Source organism: Cannabis sativa, chromosome 2, assembly GCF_029168945.1.
Source record: "Cannabis sativa cultivar Pink pepper isolate KNU-18-1 chromosome 2, ASM2916894v1, whole genome shotgun sequence".
NCBI lineage: Eukaryota > Viridiplantae > Streptophyta > Magnoliopsida > Rosales > Cannabaceae > Cannabis > Cannabis sativa.
Window position 1 is genome coordinate 48131984 of NC_083602.1, and position 11284 is coordinate 48143267.

Consider the following 11284-nt stretch of genomic DNA (forward strand, 5'->3'; position numbering starts at 1 on the left):
TAAGTTGAGGAATTTTAGGCATTGGTTATTAAGATTCTTTAGATATTTTTTAAGTTAATATCTTTTCGAATATTAACTTAAAATGGAATATTTTCAAATTAAGTGGTTACAACTTAATTTTTGATATTTAATTAAATTTAAATTTGAAAAATATTTAAGTTCTAGATTTTTTCTAATACAACTTAAATTAGATATTTTTTCAAATTTTGTGGAAAAGATACTTAGTCAAATAAAATATTTTCTAGATAGTTATTTCTAGACTACTTATTATTTATAATATTAAATAGGAAAATATTATACATTGTGAAATTAATTATTTAATTAATTTTGGTACAATTTATTTTAAGTATATTTTTCCTAGTATTAAACTAGAAATTAATAATTAAGCCTTCTCTACACTTAATTATTTATTTCTTGAATTTAATACAATTAATTAATTTGAAAATTAAATATCTAAGTTGATTTTTATCATCATACTTAAATATTTCTTTTTCATGACATTTAATTAAATAGAAAATTATTTTTAGTTGAAATTTAATTTTTCAACTAAATTTAAATAATTTTCAAAATATATTTTTTCTTTATTTTATTAATCAATTTTCGAAATTGCATTTCTTAAATGCTAGAATTTCGAATTTTATCTTGAAAAATAGATTAAGTTGTAAATTAATTATTTTAATTAATTCTTGGATCAACTTAAATCAATGATTTTTTCATTTATTGATTAATTTAAAATAAATTGAATTAAAGTATATTATTAGAAATTGAATTAATTAGTCAAAGGAAAATCTAGATAGGTGATATTTTTGCTTGAAGTATTTTTCTAGTGTATTTAATTAAATAGAAAATTAATATTTAAGTTGATTTTCATCATCATACTTAAATATTTGAAATTTTTCTTATATATTTAATTAAATAGGAAAATTATATTTTTTGTTGTAAATTAATTTTATTAATTAATTTTGGGCCAACATTAAATTAGAATAATTTTTCCAGGATTTATTTTTTTATTTTAATATGTATTTTTCGAAAATTGTATTCTTATATACTTTAATTTTTCGAAATGCAATATATATTTATAGAAAATTAAATTTGAGTTGTAAATTAATTTAAATTAATTTTGTAACAACTTAAATTGAATATTTTCTAAATATTTATTGGAAATTATTACTAAGATGGAAATAATTCATGTTATTTTCATATCCATCTAAGTAAAATTTATAAATATTAAATTAAAATTTATATTTAGAATTTTTCATTCTAAATTGGAAATTTTAATTAAATAAATATATATTTAAAATAAATAGAATAAATAAAGAGAATCAAAGAAAATACAACTCACTTTAAATAATGAGCTTGATTATTATTAAGATATTCGATCTCCATTGTTGGTCTTACAAAAGTTAAATGTTTTCAATATAACCTCGAGACGCTAGACTTCGTCAACCTATGGATGGTTATTCGTTGAACGCATTTAACACCGTAAGATTTCATTTGATAAGTGTTTTGTAAGTTTTCGTCTCTATTAGACTCTCCCCTACGGTGACTACTTAGAGATAAACTTATGAAACATGAAACAATGGTGGAAGCTCATAAAATGAGAATAACTTTGACTCTCGCCTACCGGGATAACGTTGGATTCTTATTTTGATCGAATAAAAGGTTGCTAGAATGGTTTCTATTTTTAGATGAGCTGACAACTCTATTCAATAAATGATGCTTTGACTCTCGCCTACCTAGACACCTTTGTATCGCCTTGTTGAAAACCTTGGAAATTATTTAGGATTGTATGTTTTAGTATTTTCACTAGTCATTCCTACTTGCTATATGTTTATAATTTCTGAATTGTGTATGAATTTATATTGAACCATGTTATTTTCTGTTATTAAGTTGTAGTTTAATTTCGAATCTTCATTGTTGGTCTAACATGTTTGTTTATCTAATGAGATAAATTCCTAGTGGATTTTCACCATTAGACATACATAATAGTGTAAGATCTCGAAAGATAAATATTGTATATGCGACATCTAGCTGTTCATCAATTGATGACACCTAAGACTAGTATTTTTACGATATGAAACAAGAAGATTACATAAATAAGATTACTTTGTCTTTCGCTAATCGAAGCATCGTTGGATTCTTATTTATAAACGAAATTATCCTAATTCCTCTTAGCTTATTCATTTCGAATTAGCTCCATAATATATCATTGAATGAATGGTCTATAAATCATTTCATGTCATTATATTTTCTCTTAAGAAATTAAATGACGTATATGATTATAATCCCGAAATTCTATTCCCAATTGATATAAATCCTCAATCTTAGAAATCTCCTACTTGTATGGGCAAATCTGACTTAGAGTTTGTATTAGTAGTGGTGGTCCAAGAAAGAATTACTCATTATATTTGGTTGAATTTAAGTCTTTGACTTTAATTTTAGAATCCAAACAGAAATTTTCTTATATTTCTAATTCCAGAATACAATACAGTTACACTTTCTCAAGTGTTTAATATCCATCTTTTATTAATGGATTAAAACTATATGGAATATGAGTTAGGTATTCTGTGACCAGGATCCACTTGCACTATTCTAAGAACTCTTTGATGTAACCAAACCTATGTCATCAAAAGATACTACCACATTTTTTTTTAATCTATGGCATTTGTATCTTGTTCATAGTAGATTTGACAAGATCGATCTCTGCAAAGAGTTAATATGCATATATCCACTGAAAGTACTTCATCTCATTCGCAGATGGATTTACATTCAGGGGTGGATATGAGTTTTTCGTTGTATTCTTAAAACGATAACTCTAGATTATACCTTATGCAAAGAAATTTGAAATGTTTAAAAATTTCATTAATTTCTAGCAATGGTTAAAACCATTAAGGTAAGTGGTTAAATATCTTGCGAACTGATAGGGGTGGAGAAATAGTTAATAGATATGCAGTTCAAAGATCATTAAATTGATTTTTGAAATATATCCAAACTTACCTCCCCAGAAATTTCGAGTTGCATGTTGATGATTAGTTACTAGTCGTTGCCTAATTCCTTCTATGGTAATACAATTTCAGAATAATGTAATGGTTGTATACTTAATGTAAATCATTACTAGATTCATGGATGACCTAATCAAAATCTTAAGAAAAGCTAGAACTGTTAACCATGGTTTCTTAGCTATTCTAAGTGATTAGGGGTGGACCATCCCATTGTCAATAGATAAGAAAGTGTTTGTTCAAACAAATACTACTTTTCTAAGATAATGACTAAGTCTGAAAACAAGTAGCAAATAAAGAAGATATTTATTCTTGATTCCAAAAGTGTTCTATCATCTTATATAACATATGATGATCCCACTGCCTCTGTTGTCTTGTCACAACCGAAGAGATAAATATCATTTAGTTTTTCTTAGACATAATTCACGGTACCTTGTCGTAGTGGGAGAGTTTCTAGGAACTCACCTTCTTATGACTTGGGAGACACTAGTGATTTAAATCCATTGTGAGTTTAAACAAGTAATGGATTGTCAAGATAAGAAACTAAGAAGAAAGCCAATAGAACTATGGTTTAATCCATTCACATGGAGTAACCTAAAGTTTTCTATTACAAGGACATAAAAGGAAATTTTCGTTTATAAGTCCATTCAATGGACTTAACAAAACTTCCTGTTCCTAGTATTATAGGTTTGAGTTTATCTAAACCTATGGCTTGTGGTATACCTGGTAATTACTTACTCTAATGCAAGCAACTTATTTTAGTAAGATGCTGAAGCATTTTCTTTCTAATGGCAATCTATAGAAGCTTCACAACTTCTTAGGCATAGATTTTATTTATCTAAGGAAAAGTCTCAACTATTCCAGAAAAGATAAAGCCATGAAAGAATTTCTTAAATCAACAGTGAGAGGTCTTAGATATGCTTTTGTATGCCTTAGACCGTACACCTGGCCGAGTGGGAGTAATGAGTAGGTATCAGATTAATCCAGGAGAAGAACATTGGAAGACAATCAAGTAAATCTTAAGATAAAGAAGAGGAACTATATGTTAGTCTATAAGGGTGTGTTTAAAACTCTTAGACTACACCATATCAGATTTCGAAATTTGCCTTTGTGATAGTAAATCTTTCTGATAAGATGGTGATTACTCTGGGGGTGGAATAGTGATTTTGGAGAAGTGTAAAAACCTATCTAAGTCTCTAGGTCTACCAGGAAGGGACTGAATGTTAAAGCTGCAGGAAAGGTACTTATTCAGTCTAAGGAAAGTTCTATACATCTTTGGCACCATTCCAAATTGCCTTAAACTACTAGTGTTAATTTCCTGATTAACCAAAAGTAGTTGCCAAAGGTATGTATAGAATCCAGTATCCAAAGAGAGTAGACATATAGAGAGGAATTTCACATTATCAATGATTTTGTGATTAAGGAAGAGTAATGGTGGAGAAAAGGTTGTGGTTAATTCAACCTTTCAGATCCTTTTACAAGGAGTTTACTACTATTACACTTGATTTGTATATCAAGGTGTTGAGATTATTTGAAACGCACTTTTGGTTTTATATTAGTGCAAGTGGGAGTTTGTTCGGTTATATGCCCTAAATAAAACTCATTTCAATATAATCAGATTTACTTATTAATATAGATCAGAAATAACATTTAATGTTGCATGGTTCACATGATTTATTTCATGATTATATGTACATAATGTATAAATTCATCTGAAACCCTTTTCACATACTTGATCCTGTTTATTGTGCCGTCAACACATTGGAAAGTAAACATGACTATGTGAATAAAGTTTCCTAGATTTATCAGACATAGGGTTTTACTGATATGATAATCTACAACAGAGTTTACTTGCATTTGGAGAAGTGCTATGTTCTTTCCAGAGCATTGGTTAAAGTAAAGCTCAGGTTGGATGCATGGAGTATGCATCGGAAGGGATCGATATTGAACTTTGACTTAGATTTATTAAACTTACCGTAATATCTATTCAAGTCAATATCGCCTAGTTGATCCTAGATCAAATGTTCTTAATCCTGTTATGATTAGGCTCAATCTTGAAAGGCTATTCGTGTTCTTTGATTTGTTAGTTAAGCCTACTTTTAGGTCAGGGTGATACGTACATTTTGGGAACACGGTAGTGCAATTGAGTGGGAGCGCTATCATAAACATGGAATCTATAGCTTCTATCTGGCGAATAGTAAGCAAAGGATGATCTCCTTCGAGCTTGACCAAACGAACATAAATGGTGGAGTACTCATTTCACATAAGCTGAAATATCATTTATACGGGGTCAAGTGTTTTAAGGAATAAATACATTGTAGGGTGTAACGGTAATTTAATCCCTTTACAGTGTAGATCATTCATATAGAGGATCATTGATCACATTAGGATTATAACAATGGATAACTAATGATGTGTCTATATGGTGGAACATATAGAGCATTCTATATACTGAGAGTGCAATTCTAAGTTCTATGCGTGGATTCAACGAAGAATTAATAAGTTAGTGAATTTTAGTGCTAAATTCTTGATCTACTTATTGGAAGCTCGGTTATATAGACCCATGGTCCCCCCACTAGTTGAGATAATATTGCTTGCAAGACTCATATAATTGGTTTTGATTAATCAATTATAATTCTCAAATTAGACTATGTCTATTTGTGAATTTTTCACTAAGTAAGGGCGAAATTGTAAAGAAAGAGTTTATAGGGGCATATTTGTTAATTATGATACTTTGTATGGTTCAATTAATAAATATGATAAATGACAATATTATTTAATAATTATTAATAGTTATTAAATAGTTAGAATTGGCATTTAAATGGTTGAATTAGAAAATTGGCGTTTTTGAGAAAATCAGATGCAGAAAAGATAAAACTGCAAAATTGCAAAAAGTGAGGCCCAAATCCACTAGTATAGGGCCTGCCACTTTTGTAGGAAATTTAAACTGATTTTTTCATTATTTTAATGTCAAATAATTCAAACCTAACCCTAGTGGAATGCTATAAATAGATAGTGAAGGCTTCAGGAAATTTACACTAAAATTTCTACACTTTTTCTGACACTTTCTGAATCAGAAAAACCTGAGCCTTTCTCTCTCCCTATCTTTAGCTGCCACTTCTTCTTTCTCTTCGCTTTTGAATTTCGAAATCCTTAGTGTATGAGTAGTGCCCACACACAGCAAGTGATACCTCAATCATAGTGAGGAAGATCGTGAAGAAAGACTTTCAGCAAGAAGGAGGTTTCAGCATCAAAGATTCAGAGAAAGAGATCCAGGTTCAGATATTTATAATGCTCTGCTACAGAAAGGAATCAAGGGCTAGATATCTGAATGGAAGGAGTCATATTATTCCGCTGCACCCAATGTAAGGTTTCCTAAACTTTATATGTATTTATTTCATCGTTTTAGAAAGTTCATATTTAGGGTGTTAATAAACATACTTGTGAGTAGATCTAAGATCCTGGTAAAATAAATTCCAACAGGCTTAACTAACAAATCAAAGAACATGTATAATACTCTTGAGATCGAACCTAATCATATCAAGATTAAGATCATTTGATCTAGGATCAACTAGGTGATATTGAATTGAATAGATATTACGGTAAATTTTACATATCTAATCAAAGTTCAATATCGGTCCCTTCCAATGTATACTCCATACATCCGATACTGGTAAACTTTGCCAATGCCCTGGAAAGGACATAACACTTATCCAAGGTGTAAGCATACCTATCGCTGATTATCATGCCAGTCTAAATCCATGAACTGACAAATCAGGGAATGAAACTTTTGAACATATAATCAAGATTATATTCCACTGTGCTGACAACACTATAATCATTAACAAATACATATGTTCTGGACTTAATAGAATTTATAATCATGAAATAAATCATGTGAACCATGCAACATAAAATGTTATTTCTGATCTTTATTAATTAGTAAATCTGATTATATTGAAATGAGTATTATTTAGGGCACAAAACCCAACAAACTCCCACTTGCACTAATATAAAACAAAAAGTGCATTTCAAATAATCTCAACACCTTGATATACAAATCAAGTGTAGTATGTAGTATACGCTCCGTAATAGGATCTGATAGGTTGTATTCAACACAACCTTTCCTCCACCATTACATTTCCTTAATCACAAAAACCTTGATATTGTGAAATTCCTCTCTATATGTCTACTCTCTTGGGATACTGGATTCTATACTTTTGGCAACTACTTTTGTGTTAGTCAGGAAGTAACACTAGTAGTTAATAAATGTTGGAACAGTGCCAAAAATGTATAGAACTTTCCTTTGACTGAATAAGTACCTTTCCTGCAACATTAACATTCAGTCTCTCTCTAGTAGACTTAGAGACTTCAGATAGGTTGTTACACTTCTCCAAAATCACTACTCCACCCCCAGAGTAATCACCATCTTATCAGCAGACTTTCTAGCACTAAGCCAAGTCTAGAAATCTGATGTGGTGTAGTCTAAGAGTATTAAATACACCCTTATCGACTAACATATAGTTCCTCTTCTTGATCTTAAGATTTACTTGATTGTCTTCCAATGTTCCTTTCAGATTAATCTGATACCTACTCATTACTCCCACTCAACAGCAGATGTCTGGTCTAAGGCATACTAAAGCATATCTGAGACCTCTCACTGTTGATTAAAGGAATTCTTTCATGGCTTTATCTTTTGTGGAATAGTTGAGACTTTTCCTTAGATAAATAAAATCTATGTCTAGAAGTCGAGAAGCTTCTATAGATTGCCATTAGAAAAGAAAATTCTTCAGCATCTTACTAAAGTAAGTATCTTGCACTAGAGTAAGTAAATTACCAGGTATACCACAAGCCATAGGTTTAGATAAATTCAAACCTATAATAATAGGAACATGAAGTTTTGTTAAGTCCATTGAATAGACATACAAATGAAAATTTCCTTTCTTATCCTTGTAATAGAAAATTTTGGTTGTTCCATATGAATGGTTTCGACCATAGTTCTCTTGGCTTTTTAGTTTCTTATTTTGACAATCCATTACTTGTTTAAACTCACAATGGATTTTAATCACTAGTGTCTTCCAAGTCATAATAGGGTGAGTTCCTTGAAACCCTCCCACTACGAAAAAGTACCGTGACTTTTGTCTAAGAATCTAAATGGTATTGACCTCTTCGATTGTGTCAAGACAACAGAGGCAGTGGGACCATCTTATAAAGAATAAGATGATAGAACACTTTTGGAATCAAGAAAAAATATCTCCTCTATTTGCTACTTTGTTTTCAGACTTAGTCATTTTCTTAGAAAAGTTGTATTTGTTTAAACAAACACTTTCTTATCTAATGACTATGGGATGGTCCGCCCCTAATCACATGAAATAGCTAACAAACATGCAAACCATGGTTAACAGTTCTAGCTTTTCTTAAGATTATGATTAGGTCATCCATGAATCTAGTAATGGTTTACACTAAGTACCCAACCATTCCATCATTCTGAAATTTTCCTATCACTAGGGTATATCCCTAGAAGGACTTAGGCAACGACTAGTAACTAATCATCAATATACAAATCAAATTTCTGGGGAGGTAAGTTTGGATATAATTCAAAAATCAACTTAATGATCTTTGAACTGCATATGTACCAAATATTTCTCCACCCCTATCAGTTCGCAAGATCTTTAACCACTTACCTTATTGGTTTTTCACCATTGCTAGAAATTCATGAAATTTTTCAAACATTTCAAATTTCTATGCTTAAGGTACAAACTAGAGTGATTGTCTTAAGAATATAACAAAAAACTCATATCCACCCCTGAATGCACATCCATCTGCGAATGAGATGATTATGATTTCAGTGGATATAGGCATAATTGACTCTTTGCAGAGAATCATCTTGTCAAAAAATTATGAACAAGATACAAATGCCGTAGATTTATAAAAAATGTGGTTGTGGTATTTTGATGACTTAGGTTTAGTTACATTAAAGATTTCTTAGAATAGTGCAAGTGGATGTTGGTCACAGAATATTAAACTCATATTCCATACTAACATACAGTTTGAATCCATTGATAGAAAATGGTTATTAAACACTTGTGAAAGTGTAACTGTATTGTATTCTGGAAATAGAAATATAAAATCTCTATTTGGAATCTAAAATTTAAAGTCAAAGACTTAAATTTATACCAAATATACATGAGTAATTCTTCTTTCTTGGACCACCACTACTAATTTAACTCTAAGTCTGATTTGCCCATACAAGTAAGAGATTTCTAAGATTGAGGATTTATATCATTTCGGGATAGAATGTCGGGAATATAATCAAATGCGCCATTCAATTTCTTAAGAGGAAATAGAATGACATTATATGATTTATAACCATTCATCCTGTTGACTGAGGTTTTCGGCAACCAATATAATAATAATATTTAGGAAAGATGTAAGAAGTTAATGCAAGAGATTTTTACGTGGTTTGGGCATTAATGAGCCTTAGTCCACGAGTCTGTGTATTTATGAGAGTATTTATTACAGAGAATGTTCTTGGTGGTTTTCCTCTCTAGTTCTTATGAAACCCAGAATTCTCGACCCCTGTCTTAATGAGTTTGGGGGGTATTTATAGTGTTTTTGTGGGGTGATCCCTAGAATTGAGGTATATGTCTTTCTGTAATATTCACTAAAGGCACACATTCCCAATGGATACATCATAGGAAATGCATGGTCTAATCCCTAGCCTTTTTAGGGGTTTAATGGACGTAATCCTTTATCCTTTCTTGACTGATGTGATTTCTCATAAAGTAGCCATCACTAGGCTCATTAATCATAGCGTAGTAGCTGCAGAAGGGGGGTTACGCCGTCAGACTTCAATACTTATGGCAGCTTCAATATGCCTTCTCCCATGCGATATTAAATGCGAGGTGACTATTCAGATAGGATTTGATACCTCCCGGAGGTGCTTCGTTGAAGCCTTGCTCTCCGGGAGTATGTGAAACTTACATGCCTTCTCCGGGAGGCATGTTATGTTGGGTTTTATGCCCTAAATAAAACTCATTTCAATATAATCAGATTTACTTATTAATATAGATCAGAAATAACATTTAATGTTGCATGGTTCACATGATTTATTTCATGATTATATGTATATAATGTATAAATTCATCTGAGACCCTTTTCACATACTTGATCCTGCTTATTGTGCTGTCAACACATTGGAAAGTAAACATGACTATGTGAATAAAGTTTCCTAGATTTATCAGACATAGGGTTTTACTGATATGATAATCTACAACAGAGTTTACTTGCATTTGGAGAAGTGCTATGTTCTTTCCAGAGCATTGGTTAAAGTAAAGCTCAGGTTGGATGCATGGAGTATGCATCGGAAGGGACCGATATTGAACTTTGACTTAGATTTATTAAACTTACCGTAATATCTATTCAAGTCAATATCGCCTAGTTGATCCTAGATCAAATGTTCTTAATCCTGCTATGATTAGGCTCAATCTTGAAAGGCTATTCGTGTTCTTTGATTTGTTAGTTAAGCCTACTTTTAGGTCAGGGTGATACGTACGTTTTGGGAGCACGGTAGTGCAATTGAGTGGGAGCGCTAGCATAAACATGGAATCTATAGCTTCTATCTAGCGAATAGTAAGCAAAGGATGATCTCCTTCGAGCTTGACCAAACGAACATAAATGGTGGAGTACTCATTTCACATAAGCTGAAATATCATTTATACGGGGTCAAATGTTTTAAGGATAAAATACATTGTAGGGTGTAACGGTAATTTAATCCCTTTACAGTGTAGATCATTCATATAGAGGATCATTGATCACATTAGGATTATAACAATGGATAACTAATGATGCGTCTATATGGTGGAACATATAGAGCATTCTATATACTGAGAGTGCAATTCTAAGTTCTATGCGTGGATTCAACGAAGAATTAATAAGTTAGTGAATTTTAGTGATAAATTCTTGATCTACTTATTGGAAGCTCGGTTGTATAGACCCATGGTCCCCGCACTAGTTGCGATAATATTGCTTGTAAGACTCATATAATTGGTTTTGATTAATCAATTATAATTCTCAATTTAGACTATGTCTATTTGTGAAATTTTCACTAAGTAAGGGCTAAATTGTAAAGAAAGAGTTTTAGGGGCATATTTGTTAATTATGATACTTTGTATGGTTCAATTAATAAATATGATAAATGACAATATTATTTAATAATTATTTATAGTTATTTAATAGTTAGAATTGGCATTTAAATGGTTGATTAGAAAATTGGCGTTTTTGAG